General features: G+C 41.6%; 1 protein-coding gene and 1 long non-coding RNA gene across 3 annotated transcripts in view; one reads left to right on the forward strand and one right to left on the reverse strand.

Annotated features, from left to right (window-relative positions):
* Positions 1 to 25,055, reverse strand: part of MKLN1 (muskelin 1) — a 379,029-nt gene that overhangs the window by 281,836 nt on the left and 72,138 nt on the right. The window lies entirely within an intron of this gene.
* Positions 230 to 18,616, forward strand: LOC121028325 (uncharacterized). Of its 2 annotated transcripts, XR_005789182.1 has the most exons (4): positions 230 to 1,000; positions 1,676 to 1,831; positions 6,868 to 6,988; positions 14,431 to 18,616. It is a non-coding gene; the product is annotated as an uncharacterized LOC121028325 (long non-coding RNA). The 2 variants fall into 2 exon arrangements; XR_005789181.1 differs by lacking the exon at positions 6,868 to 6,988.

The following is a 25,055-nucleotide window of genomic DNA, read 5'->3' on the forward strand; positions in this document are numbered from 1 at the left end:
ATCCCTGAGGGGCGCCTGGCTAGCTCATTTGAGAGGAAGTGACTCTTTTGTTTTTTAACCTGTTTTTTCTTTTTTCTTTTCTTTTCTGAATATAATTTATTGTCAAATTGGCTTACATACAACACCCAATAAGAGAAAGTGACTCTTGATCTCAGGGTCCTGAGTTTGAGCCCCATGTTGGGGGTAGAGATTACTTAAAAAGAAAAGAAGGAAAGAAAGAAAGAAAAGGAAAGAAAGAAAGAAGAAAAAGAAAGAAAGAAAGAAAGAAAGAAAGAAAGAAAGAAAGAAAGAAAAGAAAGAAAGACAACAAAACTTAACATCCTTGGGATCTATATTTCTTGCTCTGACATCTGCAATCACTTCACTATTATTAGAGTATCTTTATTAAAATTTCCCAATTTGTGCTAATAACGAGACTTTTAAAGTGTTCTTCAATAAGTCAATCTCAGAACTCACTTTTAGTATTTTTTAAGTGCTGGAGGGAAAAAAAAAACCTTGAATATGGAGGTAGAAGACAAAGTTATAATCGCTAATCCAAATAAATAAAATACGATGTACATAACTTTAAAAAAATCATAACAATCTTTTGTTTGTGTTTTCCGGCGTTCTCCACGTTTGCTACACTACTATTTCAGTAATCTTAATAATTCTCTGAAGAAGACAATGCTTTCATAGTGTTCGACTAGATAGACTGAGAGTCACACATTTTATTTTTGTTTTGTGACATTTGTGGCTCTTCAGCGTGACACTGGCATTCTTCCTCCTCTGATGCAACTTCCTTCTCTGTTTCACTCTGTTTTGGTCGAGGTCGTTTCAACCTCCCCCCTTCTCTGTGTAGTCTTTCAGCTGGACCAGGAGAGCCCGAGCTGTCGCTTTGTTTTCTGAACATCCACTTCTGTTTCCTGTGGCAACACCTGCTGATAAATACGTAGCTGGCTACCCAAACGGACACTGCCCGCACCCCCCAGGCGCTCTCCTCCGCAGGCCCGCGCAGACCCAGGTATGCGCGCACATGCGTGCTCAGCTCCTCCACCCTCCCCCAGGGAGCTCAGAGGACTCCAGCTGTTTTCCGGCCCTGGCAGCAGAAGCGGCTGCAGAGCCTCTAATGTTCCTTCTCTGGAACCAGCGCTGATCGTGCTGCTGCTGCTGCTGCTGCTGCTGCCAGAGAAGGATTTAAGTCACCTGGACTGAGGAGAAGACCGCGGAACTGTATAAAGACGGTGGAGCCAGATACTTCAGGCTATTTGAAGCCATCAGAGGGGAAGGAACCAGACTTGGGGTTCCTCCACCCGAAGCGTGTTGCCCGCATTGTTGACAACCACGTACTAATATTTCAAGACTCAGCTCAAGCATAATAATCTCTTTCTGAAGCTTTTCCTGATAGGCTGCCTGGCCCTTCTATACCTGTAACATTGTTATTTCATTTAGGTGCTTATCTCCCCTCCCCCCCCCCCCAACCCCACGTTAGATCCAAACTTTTAAAGGCGTACACCTTGGCTGATTCATCTTAGTATCTTAGTGTCTTAGCATCTTGGCACATAACAGATGCTCAATAAATGTTGGATGGATAAATGGAATTCACTGCTCCCCTCCCATGGGTGAAAGTAGCAATTGACTTTTGGTGGAGGGGGAAAGAGAATAGTGTCCTAACAGGTGTCTTTTCTCCTCTTTGAAGTTAACATTGGAAATGAAGAGCCCACTGTGATGGTGGGAGGCCCCCCCCCCCCACCCCGGCCGCCCCCAAACATGTGAAAATAACTCAGCAAAAAACAGAGCAGCTGCCTGGTCATCTTCCCCATCACTGGGATTTCTTCAGGTAACCAATAAATAGGTAAGTCCGATCCTGCTTACCAGGTAAGCCTTTGAAAAACTCACAAGCGGGAGTGAGAGGAAACTGTTGTATCAAGGAAGATTGTATTAGCAACAGGAAAATGTGGCGCGTATCTATTAAATTGACTGATGCAATTCATGTCCCAGAGTAAGATGTTTCAACATTTAAAATGTTTTAGCATCAAGGGATGGTAAGGATAAGACAGACTGTGTTACGTTCATAACTTGCATTATCTCATTTTCATTCTCCCAAAAACCCATAAAGAGACCTTACTGTCTTCATCTTACAAATGAAGACAATGAGGCTTGGAAAGGAAGCCATCTTGGTACTAATACTCAACCGAGCTGAGATTCGAACTCAAATCTGTCTGGCCCCAGAGTCCTTTCTTCATTCCTCTTGGGTCCTCTCAAGAGCTGTTTTAACAATATCGACATCAAGTTTTCAGAGAGGTTGAAAAATAAAGATTGAATATATATATATATATATATATATATATATATATTTTGAGAGAGCATGAGTTGGGGAGGGGAAGAATGAGAAGGAGAGAGAGAATCCTAAGCAGGCTCTGCATTGCCAGTGACAAGCCCAATGTGGGGCTCAAACCCACGAACCATGAGATTATGACCTGAGCTGAAACCAAGAGTCGGATGCTTAACCCACTGAGCTACCCAGGCTCCCCAAAGATTGAATATTTTTGAACACTGACAAAGAGCCACCTACAAGGCAGGGCAGTAAGGGAGGTTGCAATGGACTGTTCTCTACTCAAGGAGCTACGTAGCTGGTGTAGGAAGCTGGTACCCAATATAGGCTGAACAATAGATGATGAAATAAGGGCTGCTGTGTAGGGGACAGTCAGAACTGAGGGAAGGAGTGATTGGCTTGGTTGTGCAAGGAGAGCGGGGAAAGTTCACAGAACACCGGAAGGTGTCATTTTGAAAAGACTCTGAGGAGGTGGGGGGAAGGCACAGCAGCTTTGGGGACACTGCAGAGTGAGGGAACATGTTACAGGAGCTGGGTGGAAAGTTCAGGAAAGTTCAGGGAAAGTTCAGGGAAAGTCAGTGCATGGTTGGAATAGTGGAAGGTGAAGGTGGGTTGGAGCCAGGCCATGGAAGGCTCTGAATAGGAGCCTGAAACTGAAATGGGGAATTATTGAAGGTTTTTGAGTAGGGGGAAGGCAAGGTTCCAATCAAATCCTTGACAAAAACATCCAAAAGTATTGCTGAATTCATCCTGACACCAGATCACAAGTACACAAAGTACACAAAATTGAAAAATATAGAAAATCAATATTCTTAACCGAGACTCAAAACAATGGCCTGCTTACTTCTGAAGAAACACACCAAATGAAGTGGATATATGCCTGAATCATCAGCTCAAACCCGAGCCGCCCTCTTTCTTCCACACGGGCCAAGAACAATCCCATTCTCATGATTCCTAAGACAACCTCATCAACTCGAAAACCTGGGGCAACACATACAATCCCCTCCTCCCTCCCCCCCCCCCCCCCCAAAAAAACTCCCGCAAGGAAATGACAATTCCTTTCACTTCCTTCCTTTCTTCAGCGGCCAGCCAATGAAGATTGCTTCACCCTTCTCTCTCTGATACCCCAGACACACATCCTAGAGTAGGAATTGGATCCTGATGGCTTAATTGAGTTAAAAAGGAAAGTGCAGATTATCTAAAAGCCTCTCAAAGGTTTCAGAGTGGCTCTCACATCTCAGAAAGCCCAGTGGTGGCTCTCAGTTCTTTGGTTAGGGCGGAGCCGAATGAATTTCGTAGCACAGAATTCGAAAGCACTGGAAGTCAGCAGTTCTGAAGGACTGCAGACAGGGCTTGTTTACACTTTTCTCTCGGGCTGAAACCCATCTATTTAAACTTTAACCAGAGACAGTTATAAAACCATGGTTAGCCAGGGATCGCAGGCTGCACAAGACGGGGGACAGATGCCAACAGTCTGGCATTGGAGGAGGGAAGGTTGAGAATATTTTGAGGAAAGGGATCAAAGAAGAAGTAGAAAGGTTTTGGAAACAGGTGTCACCTAGGTTGGTCTTCATGGGAACAGGGAGGGAAGGGGGAAGGAGTGGGTGGGAGAAGACAGGCAGGGTGGGCACGGAAGACCCACAGCTTCTGATGGTATAGGCGGGACTGGGGCTGTCACTGTTCCACCAGTTCAAAAGTGCCACCCGGGCAGAGCCAGCTGCTTTAGCTCCACTGTTTACACCTTTTTTTTTTTTTTTTTTTTTTTTTTTTTCCCCTCTTGGATTCCCTCCCCTCAGGGAGTCAGTGCCTCTGATAGAGGCCCCCAGCCCACCAGGACACAGGCTCGCTTCCCCAAGGCCAAGCCTCCTCTTCAATTCAGGTTTTCCTGGCAAAGACCTACTCTGGAGCTGACAAGCAGTCCAGTGATGTCAGAGGAAATACCCCACTTGACAAAGGACTGTGCTCCAATTGCCAATAAACTGAACTCCCTCACATGTCCTGTTCTGGGTCCTAGGATCTGGAGAATCCTAAGAACACACTCAAAGAGAGATAGTTGTTGCTGCAAAGTAAATGTTTTTATTCTGGATTTGAGGATGTCCGTGGACCTGATATTGACATGAGGGCCAGTTTTAGGTGCATATACAAATGTGGGGAGACCTATGGGACACCAGCCCCCCCAGATCTCTGTGTAAAGGAGTCTGACATTCCATCCCTAGATTATCTTTTTTTTTTAACTTTTTAGTTTTGAGTATTCCTATTAAGATACAAATGCAATATGTAGAGGAGAGCCCCTGCCTCAGATGTTACCAGCTAACTTGTTAATAGGGATTCATTTTCTAGCCAGGTCCAGTCAGATTAGAACTAGGGCTCAATAGGAGGAAGATTCAGGACACACATTTTGGAGATGGAGAATGGGCAGAGGCCCTGGATCTATGGGTGGGAAGCTCGTAGTAGTCATGGAAGAGGCCAGAGACAAGTCTCTGTGCAACAACAAGACCCAGTCCTTCAACATAGGTCAGAGTTCATGAGGACAGCAGAAAGCCAAACTCATGCTAACTTCCTGTGAAGCTTCCTTCTCTGCGAATCCAGCTTTTACCAGGGAAAGCCATTTGGGGCACAGCCAGAGGGAGATAGGGAAGGTCAGAGGATCTGCAGATATTCAGAGCCACAGCATGGTCTTCCAGGGCAAAGAGGCCAAAGTCATGGGCTTCTCTCCAGACCAGTTTGTTACACTCACCGGAAGATCTGTGCTATAGCTCTGAACGTCACTCCCAAGTCCAGCCAACCATCTAAAAAATTCATGATGCTGTTCACAAGGGTCTGGGTAGAGAAGGTGGGGACAGCTCCCCGAGAACTCACCCCAACTGGGAACAGATCCCAGGGTAATATCATCGCTTATGGGGGTTGGGAGGTAAGCACTTTATACAAGGTGTGACATAGTATGACATATATTTTTAAAATTTATTTATTTATTTTGGGAGAGAGTGTGTGCATGAGCGCGTGCACCCATGTAAGCAGGGGAGGGACAGAGAGAGAATCGCAAGCAAGCTCCACGCTGCCGGCACAGAGCCCGACATGGGGCTCGATCCCGCCGACTGTGAGATCATGACCTGAGCCGAAATCAAGAGTTGGACACTTAACCGACTGAGCCACCTAGGTGCCCCATGACATTTTATCTTTAGTAAACATATGCTAAAATTTTTCTTTCTTAGAGTTTGTATGAGTGCAGATTGCTTTCTTAGGCCCTGATCTCCAGAGGAAAGGGAGGAGGTCTGGTTCTTATGTCTCCTGCAGGATGGAGCCTGTGAACACGTGATTGCTGGCAGGTATCCCAAGATCTGTGCAGAAATTTCAGAGGGATACACACATTGCCCAGCTCCTACCAGAGGGTGTTATACCTGGGAGAAGATATTCTATAAAATCGGTCATGACATCTCCAAAGGAAATCCTGGGAGACTGGACATAAACCAGAGAGGCAGTATAGTGCAGGTGCCGCCCACAATACAAAAGCGGAGCATTCCTACAAATCCTTTCATAAGCTGAAATGGCATAAAGCAAAGCAGCTATTACCATCAATTTATAAGAAATAACCCCTCTTAGGCTTTTCCTGATACCTCAGGACACATCTTGCTAACAGGTGCACAAAATAAATTGAGATAAAACACAGATGCTCCCAGACCCAGTTCACAGCTCTGGTGGCTCGATGCGGAGATGCTGGGTGTAGTTCGTGGGGAAGGAGCTTGGCGGGGCCACTCACGCTGCTCAGGGCGTGCACTGCCTCTGGTCGAGCTCCGCGCAAAACAAACGCTGAACCTGCTGGGCTTTTCTGCGTAAAAGCAAAAATCCTCTTCGGATTTCTTTTGGTTAGCAACAAGTACTAATGTAGGTCTTCTGTAAAAGGGAAGTGGTGTAATGTATGCTTTCAAAAAGCGAGGGTATGTTACCTATATGGTGGCTAAAAGCATGGATTCAGGAACCAGGCTGTCTGGATTCAGATCCTGACGCTACCACTTATTAGCTTTGGGACCTTGAGCAAATCGCTTAACCTCTCCGAGCCTCAGTTTCCTCATCCATAAAATTCAGGCAATAGCAGTTCCCAGTTCACAGGGTTGTTGTGGGGCTTAAATGAGTTAATATTGAAAGGATTAAATGAGTTAATATTGAAAAGCACTTCAAATAGTGTCTATCACAGCAACAGTTATTTAAACATTGCATTTTCAGGGTTTTTTTTAAATGTTTGTTTTATTTTTGAGAGAGAGAGAGAAACAGTGTGAGGCAGAGAGAGAGGGAGACACAGAATCTGAAGCAGGCTGCAGGTTCTGAGCTGTCAGCACAGAGCCCAACGCGGGGCTTGAACTCACAGACCGCGAGATCATGACCTGAGCTGAAGTCGGACACTTAACCAACTGAGCCACTCAAGCGCCTAGTAACGATTGCATTTTAAAAGTAACATGATCAACCCTCCAGGCCTGGAAACCTCGCTTGGTTCTATGATTGACCCTGTCTCCAAGAAGGTCTGGGGTGACTCTGGTCTGCACTTTTTTCCACCCTACTAGCTTGAGGAGACAGAAGAAAGATACCCTGAAGACTTTCTCCTCCGGGCTTCTTTTCCAGCGTTAGCCATGGCACTTCTGTTCTACGCTTGAAGCCTCGCAACATGCATTCCCCGGGGCCGAGGTAAAGTCAGCACCAACAACAGGGAGCGCTGTCCGGTGCCCGGGCCAGAAACGGGAAATTCCTTGATGCAAATCCCTCAGGCCCTCGGGCAGGCTCCATGTTTGTGCTGTAACTAAATACCACACTCACCTGTCCTTCATGGGTACCAGGCACAAAGCCAGGGTTACAGAACGCAGGGGAAAGCCCTCATTGGGAAAGGTAGGAAAAGCAGAGAAAGAAGCAGGTGGCAGGAAGAAGGATCATGGCAAATGGGAAACCAAATACATGAGGAAAAAAGAAAAGCTGCAATAAGTTCAAGGAAACTTTTTTTTTTTTTTTTGGGTCTCTATTTTTGACCAAGTGAAAAAAAAGCCAAACACAAAAGAATAAACTAAGCAACTGGAATCAGATGGAGCCAGTGAAAGGGGTGGGGGGGGGGGGGGGGGACAAGCAGCAGAACTCTACAAATATATGCTAATTACCTCATCCTTCCTCCCGTGCCCTGCAAGCGAGGCTCCAGAGCCGGTTTGTACATTGGCCTAATAATGATTTCATTTCACAGACATCTTTCCACGTTTTTTTTTTTTTTTTCTTAACAAAGTCCATCACAATTCTGTTTTGGGATGTAGAAACAGTATCTATCTTTAGGAAATTTAAATGCCAAAGAGCTCAGATAAGCATAATTGAGAAGTAAAGAATGGTTGGTGTGACCAGGACAAATATCAAATCACAAATATTTGAAATTCTTCCCCTTCGGGGCCCTAAGGAGAGAAGTGCCTTTGTTTGCTGAATTGGCTCACAGAGGACCTGGCCTTTGCCGTGTTGCGTAGGATGTTGGATGGGGAGGAGAAGCCAGAGGAAGGTCAAATATTTAAGAGCCTACTATGCATCAGGCGTTCTGTTAGATGCTAGAAATTTAAGAGCATACAAAACAGGCCCCTACCCTCATGAAGCTAATACTTTTTTAGACTTTAAACAAAAATGTAGTAAATTGCACGTAACATAAAATTTACCACCTTAACAATTTTTTAAGTGTGTATTTATTTTTGAGAGAGAGGGCACGAGCAGAGCAGAGGAGGTACGGGAGGTGGGGGAGTGGGGGAGACAGAGGATCCAAAGCAGGGTCCTCGCTAACAGCGGAGAGTCTGATGCAGGACTGAAACTCACAGACCATGAGATCATGACCTGAGCGGAAGTTGGACACTCAACCGACTGAGCTACCCAGGTGCCCCAACTACCTTAACCATTGTTAAGTGCAAAGTTCAATAGTGTTAATCATATTTACACTGTTGTGCATCCAATCTCTAGAATGTTTCCATCTTGAAAAACTGAACTCAATGCTCATTAAAGAACTCCCTCCCTGCAATCCCCCCCCGCCAACTACCCCTCACCCCAAGGTCTGAGTCACCACCATTTTACTTTCTGTTTTTATTAATTTGACTATTCTAGGTACCTCATGTAAGTGGAATCATATAGTATTTCTGTTTTTGTAACTGGCTTATTTCACTCAGTATATCCTCAAAGCTCCATGTTATAGCATGTATCAGAATTTTGTTGCTTTTTAAACCCTAATAATCCACTGTATGCACATGACACATTTTGTTTATTCACTCATCATCTGTTGATGGACGTTTGGGTTGCTTCTACTTCCGGGCTACTGTGGATAATGCCACTGTGAACACAGGTGTACAAATATCTCTTTGAACTAATGCTCTTTAAAAATATATTTTTTTTAATCTTTATTCATTTTTGGGAGAGAGACAGACAGAGCATGAGCAGGAGAGGGGCAGAGAGAGAGGGAGACACAAACCGAAGCAGGCTCCAGGCTCTGAGGTGTCAGCACTGAGCCCAATGTGGGGCTCGAACCACGAACCGTGAGATCATGACCTGAGCCGAAGTGGGACGCTTGGCTGACTGAGCCACCCAGGTGCCCCTGAACTAACACTCTTTTAGGGAGCTTATCCCATCATGTTTGGATTATTTATTTGCCCATCACTTGGCCTAACTATATGGTTAGCTGTACGAGGACTGTGTCATTTATCTTTGTATTCCAACTCCCTATACGATGCTGGCACATAGTAGGAACGCAATAAATACTTGTTGGCAAAATAATTTATTTTTATACTTCTTAATCACTACTGCTGCAGCTGGCTGTTTTACATATTTTAATAAATAAGTTTTGCAATTTTAATGAATGCTATTTTGATTATATTTACATACTAAGCTAGTTTATACAAGGAGGTTAGTATAAAAATCTAAATCTCAATCAAAATTCACTTTCTAGATGAAATGCCATTGACAATTCCTTTTCATTCACTTTGCTTAAAATCAGCTATTGTTGCTCTTATTCTTGTCCTTCCTTTCCTCCCTTTTTTAGTCAGCATTGCCTAGATATTAAGGAGTCTCCTCAAATCATGAGACATCCCGTGGAATAAAGCTAGGCATGGGCCTAGGGTTGAGTTTGCTCAGCTCAAACACTTTCATTGAGCGTCATTTTGTCTGAGGTACAAGATGAACAAGGCACAGCCCTCCCTTTGGAGAAACTCACAGTCTTGCAATTCTGTCTGGTTCTTCTTGGCCACAATTAAGCAAGAAACCTCAGTTTTCTCAGGTGTAGAAAATAGTATTTAATCCCCATTTCCCATACTCAGTTGAGGAACACAGACACTATAGCATTCACAAACCATGAAGGGGTGAAGGACACTGAAAATTCTGGGTAGTATTATATTTGATAATAATTGCTACGTGTGGTATCAGCAGGGGTAGAAGCTAGTTCTGTAATTCTTTACAAAATAGACATTTGGAATCATGATTTCTGGTCAAGGAAGCATTATTGTACATTAACCTTGGAGGGACTTTCTCAGCTCTAAACACAAAGAATGGTCTTTAAAATATAAAAGAGAAGGGCGCCTGGGTGGCTCAGTCGGTTGAGTGTCTGACTTCAGCTCAGGTCATGATCTCAGGGTCCATGAGTTCAAGCCCTGCTTTGGGCTCTGTGCTGCCAGCTCAGAGCCTGGAGCCCGCTTCAGATTCTGTGCCTCCCTCTCTCTCTGTCCCTCCCCTGTTCATGCTCTGTCTCTCTCTCTCTCTCTCTCCAAAATAAATAAACATTAAAAAAATATTGAAAAATAAATAAGTAAACCCATAAAGTACAATATAAAAGAGAAAGATTAAAAGTAACAGTTGGCCCAAAAGGTAAAATCTTCTAGGAACTAGGAATGCAGAGCAATAAATGAGACTGAAGACATGGGCCTGTTGGGCTCCAGGTCTGAGGCAGAGGAGGCTGGAATGGGATCTCTACAGGGTTAGGGAGACTAAAAGTGAGGAAAGTGTGTGGGAGCCAGAACCGCAACCAGCCAGAACCAGGTTTTCTGTTGGAAACTACCGATGGTAGTTTCTTTCTTTCTTTCTTTTTAAAAAAAATTTTTTTTTCAACGTCTATTTATTTTTGCGACAGAGAGAGACAGAGCATGAACGGGGGAGGGGCAGAGAGAGAGGGAGACACAGAATCGGAAACAGGCTCCAGGCTCCGAGCCATCAGCCCAGAGCCCGACGCGGGGCTCGAACTCACGGACCGCGAGATCGTGACCTGGCTGAAGTCGGACGCTTAACCGACTGCGCCACCCAGGCGCCCCTCTTTTTAAAAATTTTTAATGTTTATTTAGTTTTGAGAGAGAGAGAGAAAGAGAGACACAGAGTGTTGGCTGGGAAGGGACAGAGAGAGAGAGAGACACAGAACCCGAAGCAGGCTCCAGGCTCCGAGCGGTCAGCACAGAGCCCAGCACAGGGCCCGAACTCACAAGATGCGAGATCATGACCTGAGCCAAAGTCGGATGCCCGATGGACTGAACCACCCAGGCGCCCCATCTAATGGTAGTTTCAAAACAGGGGCTAGGGGCATCTGGGTGGCTCAGTCAGTTGAGTAACCTGCTTTTGATTTCTGCTCAGGTCATGATCTCAGGATTCATGGGATCAAGCCCTGTGTCAGACTCTGTGCTGACAGTGCAAAGCCTGCTCAGGATTCTCTCTGTCTTCCTCTCTCTCTGCCCCTCCCCTGCTCATGTGAACTCATGCACTTGCATTCTTTCTCTCTCTCAAAAATAAATAAATAAATAAACTTTAAAACAATAACAACAACCAAAAAAAAAAAAAAACCCACCCCAAAACAGGGGCTAGACTGAGAACCGCCCCCCACAACACAAAGTCGCTTATTAAAGAGGCTAAAAAAAAAAACCTCGCCACTGCCTGAAGATGGGCTTTATGTGAGGGAATGGTCTGGCAGGAAGACAAGGAAGGGCACAGAGCCCTCATGACTGGCATCTCTATTACCACAGTATGGGAAAAGAAAAGACAAGCTCTCTTTAACTGGGTAATATGATTGTCTATAAGGAGAACCAAACAGACCATACTGAAAAAATATTAGAAGTACAAAGACAACTCAGCAAAGCTGCAGGGTATAAGATGAAGAAATAAAATTCAATTGCAATCCTATATCTCAGTATTTATCACCTACGATATTTAAGAAACCAGTTTTAATAGTTTTAATAGCAATAAGCGAGGAAGTACCTAGGAATAAATGTAATACAGACGTGGATTTTTATCTATAAATACAATGTTGACATTATGTATAAAAATTAAAAAAAATTTTTTTTTAATGTTTATTTATTTTTGAGAGAGAGGGACAGAGCACAAGCAGGGGAGGGGCAGAGAGAGAGGGTGACACAGAATCTGAAGCAGGCTCCAGGCTCTGAGCGGTCAGCATAGAGCTCGACGTGGGCTTAAACTCAAAAACTGTGAGGTCATGACCTGAGTCAAAGTACGACATTTAACTGACTGAGCCACCCAGGCACCCCATGTATAGTAATTTTTTATGGAACAAATTAACTGAGATTTAATACATGGAGACATAGAGCATACTCATGAATTGGAATATTCATTAAAATGAAGAAGACATTTCTTCTAAAGTTAATGTTTGATTTCAGTGCAAACCCAATTTTTAAAATCCCAACCTGATTAGGTAACACGCAACAATGGTCACTGAGTTCATGTAAAACAGTAAAGGTCAAAACTAATTATAGTAGGTGGAAATGTCTTTGGCAACAAGTGAGGGAATATACAACTTAAAGTGGCTTAAACAATAACAGGTTTATTATTTCACGTCACAGGATGTCCAGTGGTAGGCGGTTTCAGTATTGGCTAATTCAGCAGCACAATGACACCTCCGAGACCTAAGGACTTTTCATCTCCCTGCCTAGCCATTCTCAGTGTGCTAGGCTCTAGCTTGTCCTCTCAGGGTGGCAAGATGGCTGCCACTGTTTCAGCCATCACTTTCTCCTCCAACTCTGTACAAAGATAGGAAGGGCAAGTCGTCTTCTTTTGTACGTTTTTAAGTGAGAAGAAAACTTACCTATCCTATCTCTACTCTAACACAATTCCACACAGGTTTCTTTCTTTTTTAAGTTTATTTATTTATTTTGAGAGAGAATGTTTGAGTGGGGGAAGGGCAGAGAAAGAGAGAGGGAGAGAGAGTGAGAGAGAGAGAATCCCAAGCAGGCTCTGCACTGTCAGTGTGGAGCCCAAGCAGGGACTCGAACCCACGAACTGTGAGATCGTGACATGAGCCAAAAATCAAGAGTTGGACATTTAACTGATTGAGCCACCCAGTTGCTGCCCCCAAATAACTAAAATTTAAAACCAGAGGCAGCATAACAAACCTGGATTAAAAAACGAGTTAGTTAATAAATATGTGTTGGAATCTTTATACATATTTTTTCTATTTCACATTACAAGATTTTAAGTTGGTTTAAAGACCTAAATTTGAATAGTCAAATTTTATACCTCTAGGAAAAATATAAGAGATTATATTTATACCCTTGTGATAGGAAGAACTTATTAAATAAAGCACAAAAGAATAAAATCATCAAGGAAAAGGTGAATAATTTTACTACCTCAAAATAAAAATATATCATCAACAAAGAGAGAAGATATTTTTTCAGACATACAACAACCGAGATATTCATGTTCAAAAATTATAAAGAACTGCAAAGCAATAAGAAAAAGAAACAACTAGAAAGAAAAATTGACAAAGAATATAAATAAGCAATTCACAGAAAAGAAATCCTAATGGCCAATAGATATACAAGATGTTCAGTCTCACTAGAAATGAAGGGAAAACAATATTAAATAATAAAAAGTTACCATTTCATAACTATAAATAGGCAAACATTTTAACATTTGAAAATACCAAAAATTAGTAAGATGTGGAGAAACAGGACACTTAGAAAGCAAAGTGGTGATATGTATTTATATAAATCCTAAGACCCAGCAGTTTCTCTGTTCTCTAGATTAGTGGTTCTCAAAACCACAGGGTGATTTTGCCTCCTGGGAAATATTTGGCAATATTTGCAGACATTTTCGGTTGTCACACCTGCGTGGGGGTGGGGTGCTACTGGTACCTTTGGAGTAGAGGTGAGCAGTGCTGCTAAATATCCTACCCCACAGCAAAGGGTTATTCAGTCCAAAATGTCAATAACACCAAGGTTGAGAACCTGTGGCCTAGAAAAACTGTCACATGGTGTGCACCAGGAGATAGGTATTTAAATGTTAATTGCAGTATTGTTTATTATGGCAAATAACAACACACTGAAAACAATTCACACATCGATAATGCAGGAAGTGGATAAGTAATTTGTGTATTTCAAACAAGGGAATAATATACAACAGGTCTATTTAATGAATTAGTTCTTCAGGTTACAATGTGAATCAATCTAAAAAGAAACGATGACTAGGGACACCTGGGTAGCTCGGTCAGTTGGGTATCCAACTCCAGCTCAGGTCATGATCTCACGGTTTAGGAGTTTGAGCCCCGCGTCTGGCTCTATGCTAACAGCTCAGAACCTGGAGCTTGCTTCAGATTCTGTATCTCCCTCTGCCCCTCCCCAGCTCTTGCTCTGTCTCTCTCTCTTAAAAATAAATAAACATTAAAAAAAATTTCTTTTAAGTAACAATGACTAAAAATGCATTGCAGAATATTATGTACAGGGTGATATAGTATTCCTTTACAATTTACAAATACAAAGCATACTATATATTGTTTATGAATATATACATATAATATAAAAGTATAAAAAACATGCATGGGAATGATTTATAGGAACTTCCAGGTAGTGATTACTTTTCAGAAAAGAGGAAAGGAGGGAAAATAGAGAAATGAATGAGATCGGGAGTGGATAATGGGTTTAAACTACTTGTAAGACTTTTTATAGCAAACAAACAAACAAAACCCCTAAAGCAAATAAGCAGACATTAAGATCTGTTGAGTGTTTTATGCACAGATGTTTGGTAAACTATTTTCTATATTTTTCTGTCTGTTTGAAATATTTTATGATGAAAGTATTTTAAAGTATTTTAAAGTATTTTAAGAGCTGCATCTGCAAGAAATGACTATTCCGTTTGTCTTTCAGGAGCATAGAGTTGGTAGAGGGAGCCAATGTTTCCAGAAGAAACTGTGCCACTCCAAAGGGAAATTAGAGAAGGAGAAAGTGACCCTTGAATAAAGAAGAGTTTATTCATTTAAAGACCCCTCTCCGGGATTCTTGGCAGGAAGAGTTCACTTTCCTGCTGCATCAGGGATTGGAAGGCTACTCCTCTGTCCATGGTCCTATTCCTCTGCTTCAAACAACTTTAGAAGAATCCAGAGGGAGGTTCAAATCTGCAATGTAGAAAAGCATTGAAGTGTTCTAGATACAGCTGAGAAGCTGAGAGAAGACGGAATTTGTGGGTATAGCAGATCTTTGGAATCTTTGAAAAGAAGTTCTGTCTGCAGTAGATCCCACCAGCAGAAGGGGATCCTGCTGGACAGCCATTCTTTTCAATATTGATGAACAGCATCTATCCGTGGAGTGAGCTCCACTTGAGCTGAAGCCTGCTTGGTAAGAATGACACTATCATCTCCCTAACATTTCATATTTTGAAAGAAAGTCCTTCCCATTCCTAATGCTTCTCATCATTTTTTTCCCAACACTCCTGTAAGACCGGTCACCATTCACCTGTGCTTTTATAGCGATGAAGAGAGACTAACAAACTCAGTAACTCAACTGAGAAAGATATTTTATGGGCAGCCCATAGTAATCGCCTATCTTTTAAAAAGAAACAACATTTCTTGAGATCCCAGGAGGTGTCTGGCACTACCCGAAGTGGTATGAGCATGAGAGTGCAGAACATAATGTTTGGGAACATAATGTTCCTCCGGGGACTTAAAAATTAATGCAGATCCAAAACTGTTTAAAAAAATGTGGGTTGTAATAAATTATGGGAAAACAAAGTGAAAGGTGTAGGGGCAAAAATCCCAAGCATAGTGATGAACTAGAGAACATGGAAATGGAATATGATGAGCCAATTAACCTCAGGAGGACAGAGACTCACGGTATGGGCAGAATACAAGACACTTATCTTGAGAAGTCAATTTTGCAGACTCAGTTACTTGTCCACACACACAAAATCAATAGCTATTTCTGATAGGCTGCTGGCAAAAAAAAAAAATACTGTTCTTTTCTATAGATGGAGTCTAAACCATCCAGCATACAATAAAGTGTTTAAGAGAAAAAATATATGTGGGCTGGCAAGCTTTCAGTCTACAAAGCTGGTGATCTAGTTTTGGGTGATAGCTCTAATGGAAATAGGTGCAATTGGGTTTGTAGATACTGATTTTTATCAGCAACCAGAAACCGTGCTAAAAGCTCAATTTGGCCTACTTTAGGTTCCCCGGGTAAGTTAGCGAGGGAATTTTCATCAGGTTATTTGTGATACGTCAAAAGAAGAAATAAAGCAATGCATGAACACTGTGATATGTAGGTGAGAAGGTATCTTAATAGAAATACTACTCTAGTCTAGAACAGTGTTTCCCCACCAAGGTGATGGAAAGTACTGGGAAATACAGAGACCCAACTTGTCCTCAGACTGAGCTTTCTTCATCGCCCCAACTTTCCAGTCTTAATAACTTCAACCTTGCTAACCTGCCAGTACTAGGGAAGTCAGTTTCATGTACTGATGTCAGCCTCTGATTTGAACTCCCTCGTGGTCATTGCAACTTTGTTCACTTTTGTAATCATTTTTTCACATTTTCTTGGTTTATAGCAATATGAAAAGATAAAAATACCTAGAAATATTTTTTTTCCAATGTTGAAGGGAATAATCTAGACAGTCACTTCCACATGGATATCTAATAGGCATCTCAAACTGAGTATGGCCAAAAGAGAAGTCTTGATGCTTTCTCTTAATCTTCTTGAATCAAACAACCCCAAGAGGCTTAAATAGAGTTTTACTTTTTTCATAAAGAGATGTCTGGAAATAGATTATTTCTGGTATTAATTCAGCTGCTCAACTACACCATCAAGGACCTAGGTAGTTTCTCTTTTTTCCTGTCACTATCCTTAACATGCTGGCCTTTAATTATCCTGTCTTTTATTTTGTAGTCACAAGATGGCTGCTGTGACTCCAGGCATCGTGATGGTGCTCAAGATAGCCAAATCTGTCCCCAGAAGGCTTTCTCTTAGGTCTCGTTAGCCAGAAATGAATCATTCCTGGCTGCAGAGGAGATGGGGAAATTGAGTATCTAGCAAAAGAGAATGGGATTATTATAATTGAATTGTACTGATCATGATTCATCACTTGGAGCTGGACATATTGTCACCCTCAACAAAGTCAGGGCTCTGTTAGCAAGGAGGAAGAGAACAGCTGTTGGAGAGGGAAGTGACACAGACTGCCACACTTCTTATTCCCAGCCTACCTGTCTCACTGAATAGCATCACCATCTGCCCAGTGCCTGAGCCAGTAACAGAGGAGAGAGCTTGGATTCCTTTGTTTCTCTTATGTCCCCCATAAAAAAATACCACATAGTTCTGTTGACTCTACTTCCCCTGTGTACCCCTAATCCACTCTATTCGCCCTTAGTCACTGGTATCCTAGTTCAAGCTACCATTGTTCACCTGAGTTACTGCAACTGCCCCCTAAAGAAACAGAAACAATCACTTCCTTGTTTAGAACCTCCCATCGGCTTCCCATCTCCTCTAAAATCCAAATTTATTACGCTGACCTTCCATGCCTAGAAGATCTAGGTTCTGCTCACTGGTCCAACTTTATCTTGTTCCACTTTTCTGTTTGCCCCTGACTTCCAACCATGCAGGGTTTCTTTCTCTTCCTCCGACGCTAACTTGTTACCTTCTTGGGAACCTTGGAACCACCTGTTTTCTCCATCTAGAGTGCTATGCATTTCTGATCTTTTCACGACCAGCCCCTCCTTGTCATTTAGATCACTGTTCAAATGTCATCTCTTCAGAGAGGTCTTCTCTGGCCACCAATCTAAAACAGCAAACTGGTTGGCCATCCATCACTTCACCCTATTTTATTTCTTTATGTTTGCACCTACCACTGTCTAACATTATCTTATTTACCTCTTTATGTGTCATGCATGAAATGTAACTATTTATTTCCCACCTCCTTCACACTAGAATATCAGCTCCATGACAGGAGAGACCTTGTGTGTTCTGTTCACAGCTGTATTCCTAGCACCTAGATCAAGGCACATGGCAGGTTCTCCTCAAATATTTCCGAGTGAATGAATACATGAGGGGAAAGATTTTTTTTAAGCGGAAACTTTAGCAATAAAAGAACATCTGTAAACTATTATCAGCATCCTTAGAGTTGTCCTTCACAGAGAAAAATAACTTTGTTAGTTGAAGGATGTAAAATGTGTTATGCTTTAAAGACATCACAATTAATAAGCAATACTAATTTCTTCCACACAGCCTCTTTCCTCCTGTGTCCTACTTTCCAAAGCTTAACAAGCCGCATGTCTTCATGCTCTATCAGTGCAGTTACTAAATGCCTTCTCCATTGACTTCTCTCTTTTTGCTCCAATAATGTGATTACCTTTTCTGACCATTTTCTGAAGTTCTGGGACAATTTAAAAGAAACATTTGGGCGATGTCCTCCTTTCCTCCATTTTTTGGCCAGAATTTCAAGACGGGGAAAACCAAAATGTTCTTGGACGAAGAGAGAAATATTTAGCATCTAAAATTTTCTGCCTTTTTGTGAGTTTTTCATATTTCTGTATATGTTCTTCCTAAAGGCTAAAACCGTTTGTACTCTCTTCACTGGAAAACCAGACTTTTCGTAAGACTGTCCTTTGGGTAAAATGTTAAAATTGGAGAGATTGATCGGCAGCCTTCATTCATTTCCCTCCATGATCCTTTTAGTCCTTTCCACACCTTCTCAGTCCTGAGGCGACCTTTTGTAAGCCCAGGCTTCTGGATCAGCAGCCGGCTGGGCCCACGGGCTCAGCCTGCATACCAGACATCCCGTGCATCTGGTGGGCCATAGCACATTGAAATTGTGCACCAGAAGCTTTGAGAAGTTCAACCTCTTCACACTGGGGATACAGCATTCTGGTGATGGAGATCCAGCATACTCTAAAATGCCCCTATGTTTAGAAACGTTCCCCAATACTGCTCATAAATTACACACAAAGAATCCCGGGGTGTTTGAACTTCTGGACTTGTCAACAGAAAATAGCAAGCAAAATGATTCTCATCCTCAAAGGTCTTCTGTGAATACATCATAAACAAGAATAAACTGTTCCTCTGTACTTAACACAATCTCAGCCTCTTGCCTGTCTTCACCTGCCATCACCAACCCCCCCCCCCCAAAACACACCCATGTCTAACTTCACACCTACATCTTAACACTTGGACATTCACAGGCCCCTGAAACAAAACATATCCCAAAATAGCCTTGGCAACATTTTTGATCATACATCCGTAAGAAATGTGGCGATGTGCACCTCCAAAATACATACATTAAAAAATAAACCATACACATATATTTCTTTAAAAATACATTAAAGGGGTGCCTGGGTGGCTCAGTTGGTTGGGCGTCCGACTTCAGCTCAGGTCATGATCTCGCAGTCCGTGAGTTCGAGCCCCGCGTCGGGGTCTGTGCTGACGGCTCAGAGCCTGGAGCCTGCTTCAGATTCTGTGTCTCCCTCTCTCTCTGACCCTCCCTCGTTCATGCTCTGTCTCTCTCTGTCTCAAAAATAAATGAACATTAAAAAACAAAAACACATTTAAAAAAACAGGAATAAAGTAATAATTAAATTATTTGATTCAATAGTGTCGGGAGTGTATTTCCAGACCCCATCTCAGGTTAACTGGGTAATTCTATTTCCTTATGGTTATCAAGATTCTAAAGATAATTCCCCAAGAATCCCATCTCCTGGACTTCAGTCAAATATTAATCTAGGTACTGCTTCAGTCACTAATCTAGGTACTGCTCTGAAGGGATTTTGCAGATGCAGTTACAGTCCTAAATCAGTTTACTTTAAGATATGGGGACTATCCAGATGGGCCTGCGTCAATCAGGTGAATCCTTTAAAAGAATAGTTTCCTCAGTTGGTACCAGAAGAGGGAAGTCAAAAAGATTCTGAATGTGAGAAAGATTTGAGGGTGATGGGAATGCAAGCTGGTGCAGCCACTCTGGAAAACAGTATGGCGGTTCCTCAAAAAACTAAAAATAGAACTACCCTATGACCCAGCAATTGCACTACTAGGTATTTATCCAAGGGATACAGGTGTGCTGTGTCGAAAGGACACATGCACCCCAATGTTTATAGCAGCACTATCCACAATAGCCAAAGTATGGAAAGAGCCCAAATGTCCATTGATGGATGAATGGATAAAGAAGACGTGGTGTACACACACACACACACACACACACACACACACACACACACACACAGTGGAGTATTACTCGGCAATCAAAAAGAATGAAATCTTGCCATTTGCAACTACGTGGATGGAACTGGAGGGTATTATGCTAAGTGAAATTAGTCAGAGAAAGACAAATATCATATGACTTCCTTCATATGAGGACTTTAGGAGACAAAACAGATGAACATAAGGGAAGGAAAACAAAAATAATATAAAAACAGGGAGGGGGACAAAGCATAAGAGACTCATAAATATAGAGAACAAACGGAGGGTTACTGGAGGGGTTGTGGGAGGGGGGATGGGCTAAATGGGTAAGGGGCACTAAGGAATCCACTCCCGAAATCATTGTTGCACTATGTGCTAACTAACTTGGATGTAAATTTAAAAAATAATAAAATAAAAAAAAAGATTTGAGGGTGAGTGCCGGCTTTGAAGATAGAGAAGAGCACGGGAGGAAGAATGTGTGTGGCCTCTAGGAACAGAGAATGGTCTCGGCTGACAGCCAGAAGGAAAACGGGCACCTCAGTGCTCCAGTCACAAGGAACTGGGTTCTGCCAGCAATCTGAATGAGCTTGGAAGCAGATTCTTCCCGAGAGCCTTCAGATAAGAGTCTAGCCTAATACCTTGATTTCTGCCTTGTGGGAGCCTAAGCAGAGAACCCACCAAACCCACCCAGACTGTGAGCTAACAGTCTGTGAGCTAACAAACGAGATGTAGTCTTAACCCCCTAAGTTTGTGGTAATTTGCTGCACAGCAGTAGAAAACTAATACATCCCGTTGGTTTTCACATCTCTAAATAAAGGTAATAATTTCTGGCTAAGTCCTAGGATCACTCAGAAGGCAAATATTAATAAGATTTAATTAATATGGTTTAAGTTCAATCAGAAAAGAAATATATTAAATTATTTTCAAGATGATATGATTTTTAAATTAATTATAACACCCACTGAGGTTCAATCCGGGACAGTTAGACTTAATCCTAGTTAGGTTTGCTTTCTCATATTCATTGCAATTGCAGGACAAGACTAACTTTATGTCATAGGAGCTTAAAACACGGAATTGTTGCAGGATATGATTTAACCTGCAGTTTTTTCATTTCACAAAACAATGTCCTCAATTTATAGGTATTTTACTGGATATCCCACCTGTCAAATAGAAAGATTTTTTTTTTCCTTAGCTATATTTCCTTCTCTGAAAAACTTGGCCTTTATTTTGGCAAATATGTTGAAATTCATTAAACTGTATTCTGAAATTGAAAAATTATGAGAGAAGAAGAATAAGATGATCATCCCTGTTTTAATAAAATTGATCATGGAGATAAGAGAAAACAAAAAAGTGGGGCAAGAACATTCTGACCACATAATCATTCCCTGGGTAAACAGAGATATGAATGGTGCTGAGCCTGCTAACCCAGGTTTCTCCTCTTCAGAATGGTGGATAACCGTGGAGTTCTCTCATGAGCACAACCCCAAGACCAGATGTAGTCTAAACAAAGTGATCTGGGGAAGATAGGAGGAAGGAAATGAAAAGTAAGTGAGAGGTTGTATACAAGGTGAGAACGTTCCATTTTAGCGAGTAGACTTTATATACAGGATGGGAAGTATAGCTTGGTAGTTAAAAGCTATTTGACCATAGGCAAATTACTTAAATTCCCTGAGCCTCAGTTTCCCCATGTCTAAGTAAGGATAGTTTTTCAATGTTCTCAGCACAGGACCTACCTAGGACACGGAGTCCTCAGTAAATGATGGCCGCATTAGGGTCGTGCAGTCTCATCCTTCCGCTCTTGTTCAAGAATCCTGGATAATCATCGCTATTCTAATGGATGCTAATAGCCCCACTGGCTAGTCCAGAGCATCATGTTCAAAGCAAAAGGCCTGATGTCTGGGCCAGAAGTCTAACACAAACACTCCCTTAGGAGAGGGAGGGACAGAGAGAGTGGGTCTGGCTATGAAGAGCTGATTCCTCAGGCGAGGGCAGGTTACTTAATAGATCCACAGAAGGAAGGACCTGTAGGCAAATATTCACAAATAAAAATCTCTTTCTAAAACAATCCAATTTTCTGGCCCAATCAGTTGACAATAATTTGGCCATTGAAAATCATATTTTTCCAACATGGTCCATTTTCTTGGCTTTCCTAAGTCATTAATTATGACCATGTTTTCCCAAATGTGGAAATTCCCCTTGCGCAGATGCCTCTGCTGGCCAACCCTCCTTTCCTGAGAAGTCTCCACAGCACAAAAATATTTTTGTTTTCCCCAATTGCCCACAGGGAAAATTTCCTCACTCTTTATTTCCCTCCTCCCTTAAAGCCCTCTGGCAATTTCCAGGAATCCGAGTAAACCAGAATCAGTTAGATCACTGGAGTGCCTTTTGGATATTCTACTTCTAATATGGCAAAAGAGAATCCTGAACTTTAAATTTAGCATTATTAAACCAATCTTAAGAGTTTCTCTTAATAACCAAAGGCAATGCCACTGAAATCAAAATACCTCCCACTCCTGCCCAAAAATATGGCTCTGGGATTTGGGAGCTTAAATTATAAACAGAGGTGGCCAAAGTGATTATCCTTGTATCTGGATCAAATGCTATTATGTGAAATATGCTTCATACACATTAAAGCCCTATACAAATGTAAGCCTTTGGCCAAGCGGGTATATACTCTGAATAGGAAGTGATTATTCAAATTGTAAAAATTTGTTAGAATTGACTCTGATTACCTTATTCATCTTCTGGATTTACAAAGTGCTCTGTGCAGGGCTGACAATAGTATAGGTACTTACTCCAGAGATACTGTGTTCTTTCCAGAACATTCATCAAGAAGCATTCCCATGCCAGAAACTAGATTTACTTGGTGGGGAGGGAGTAGTAGAGTGGTGAATCAGATTGGATCTCTGCCTTCAAGGTCTTTAAAATCTAGTAAAGAAGGTATGACTTCTTTACTTACTCTCTTCTTTACTTACATACTCTCAGTGGTTCTCAGCCAGGGGCAATTTTGTTTCCCGCACCCCACCTCAGGGAGATTTGGCAGTATCTGGAGACATTTTCTTAAAAACATATTTTACTTATTTTTTAAAATAGGCTCCGCACCCAATGTGGGGCTCGAACTCAAGACCCCAAGATCAAAGAGTTGTATGCCTTACCGACTGAGCCAGCTAGGCACCCCATGGAGACATTTTTGATTATCCAAACTAGAAGTGGGGGTATTACTGTCCTCTCATGAAAGGAAGCAAAAGATACCTTTTGCCAATGCACAAGGCAGCCCTCACAACAAAGAACTACCTCATCCGAAATGTCATCAGTGCCAAAATTGAGAAACCCTTAACTAGCTATAGTACCTAGAACAAAGGGCTTGTTGGTTGACTGATTGGTGTTGATCTACATGGCAAATGACCTTCACCCCAAGACCCCAGTCATTTTGAATTTGTGCCTGTGCCTAACCCATTACAGCTGTTAGAAATCTTTTGAATAAATGAGTAAATTTAGACAGGTACTGAATAAAGCATGAGATAAAGTGTCATAGGCAAAATGAGTGATAATTCAGAGTGAATTGCTAACTCAAGAGGACAAAAATTTTCTAGCATGATGCCAAGCATATAGTAACTGCTCAGTGAATGTGAACTGAACATATTTAGATAGCCTCGCCCCACTCATTTGCTTAAAGCTTACAGTGCACAATATTGAAGAATCTTATCGTTAAAGCAGTCCTGGCAGTAGCCTTCTTGGAAATACTTCACTATAGACTGCTTGAGTGGCATATTGAACCACAAAGGGATACAACTATGAATTTTTGATAACATTATAGCATTCAAAATTTTCACTAATTCAAATTGGTCCTTTCTCTAATGTGCCTAATTAGTGAATGTTAATGAAGTGTGATATTTCAAACATCCAAAAACTGAGGTGGCCACTTAATGAATTTAGGGAAGGAGGAAGAAGTATTTTGGAGTGTGGCCTCAAGTTCTTTACATAGAATGTGGGTTCTGCTGTTTCTGTACAATAAAAGTAAAAATAAGTAGCAGAGGCATGGGCGTCCCAACTATTGCTTGATATGCATGAAACGTCAACAATAACAGAATGGTTAAGTGCCACTCTCAGTTAAGAATTAAGTAAAATGAAACTGTATCTTTAAATTAGAATATGTCCAGGGCAACTGGATGGCTCAGTTGGTTAAGCATCTGACTTCAGCTCGGGTCACATGGTTCGTGGGTTCGAGCCCCACGCTGGGCTCTGTGCTGACAGCTCTCGGAGCCTGGAGCTTGCTTCGAATTCTGTGTCTGCCTCTCTCTCTGCCCCTCCCCTGCACTCTTTGTCTCTCTCTCTCTCTCTCTCAAAAATAAACATTAAAATTTTTTTTAAGTAAATTAGAATATGTCTGTAGAAAAATGTGATTTAATTTACTAAATTTATTTACACTTTTTTTTCCCAGAAAAAATGATCAGGTGGTCTAATGTTCTAGTGTTTACAAGATAAACAGAACTATTATTGCATGGAAAATCTGTACTTTGATTAAGCAATTACCTTCAATTGTGATTATGTAGGTTACCAAGGAAATATTGGCTTTCTTCTTTCACCTATTCGACCTGCATTTTCTCAATGTAAGTTGGTGAGTAAGTCAGGAAATGGCATCTAATTTTGTATTAACATTAGTCAAATGTAAGTAGGAGGAGAGAGCTACCATTAAAATTTTAAATAGAAATAACGGGGATAATCTGCCATTTGGGTAATCAATGTTCCCTGAATTTAACACAGATAATGGAGACCACAATGTCTCTGATTTTTGCAACATAAAGGAGCAAAATTTTCTTCAAGTCTGAAAATTCCCAGTTAAGTCTTTGTCAAAAAGTGACTTTAATGAGATATGTTTAGGAGTGGGGGAGGGGGAATTTTACTCTACTTTGTAGGAAGAAACAAATAAATAAAAATTATTTCACCTATGCAAGAGAAGGAATCTTATGGGGTAAGTTTACTAATGAACGAATGAAATTAAAAAATGACACATTTTTAAAAACCTCAAAGGCTAGAAAATTAAAAGAATAAATCTTGGATCAGGGAAATATTTAGTATGCTCAGAAGAAGAGGCATAACCAGTAAAAATAGATCTTGATCTGACATATAATAACTGGCATAGCACTGGGATTGGTCAATCAAAATAGGTGCCCAATTAAGCAGCATGTACAGTTGGCCATAAACAACATTTGGAATGGCCAAATTAATATGTGCCAGCTAAACATAAACTCTGGTTATTTTATATGACATGAGACTCAGTATGACATTGATTTCTAAACTGGAAAACATTATGGAAATATATATATATATATATATAT

The sequence above is a fragment of the Herpailurus yagouaroundi genome, unplaced genomic scaffold (assembly GCF_014898765.1).
Source record: "Herpailurus yagouaroundi ecotype Mexico unplaced genomic scaffold, PumYag 100, whole genome shotgun sequence".
NCBI lineage: Eukaryota > Metazoa > Chordata > Mammalia > Carnivora > Felidae > Herpailurus > Herpailurus yagouaroundi.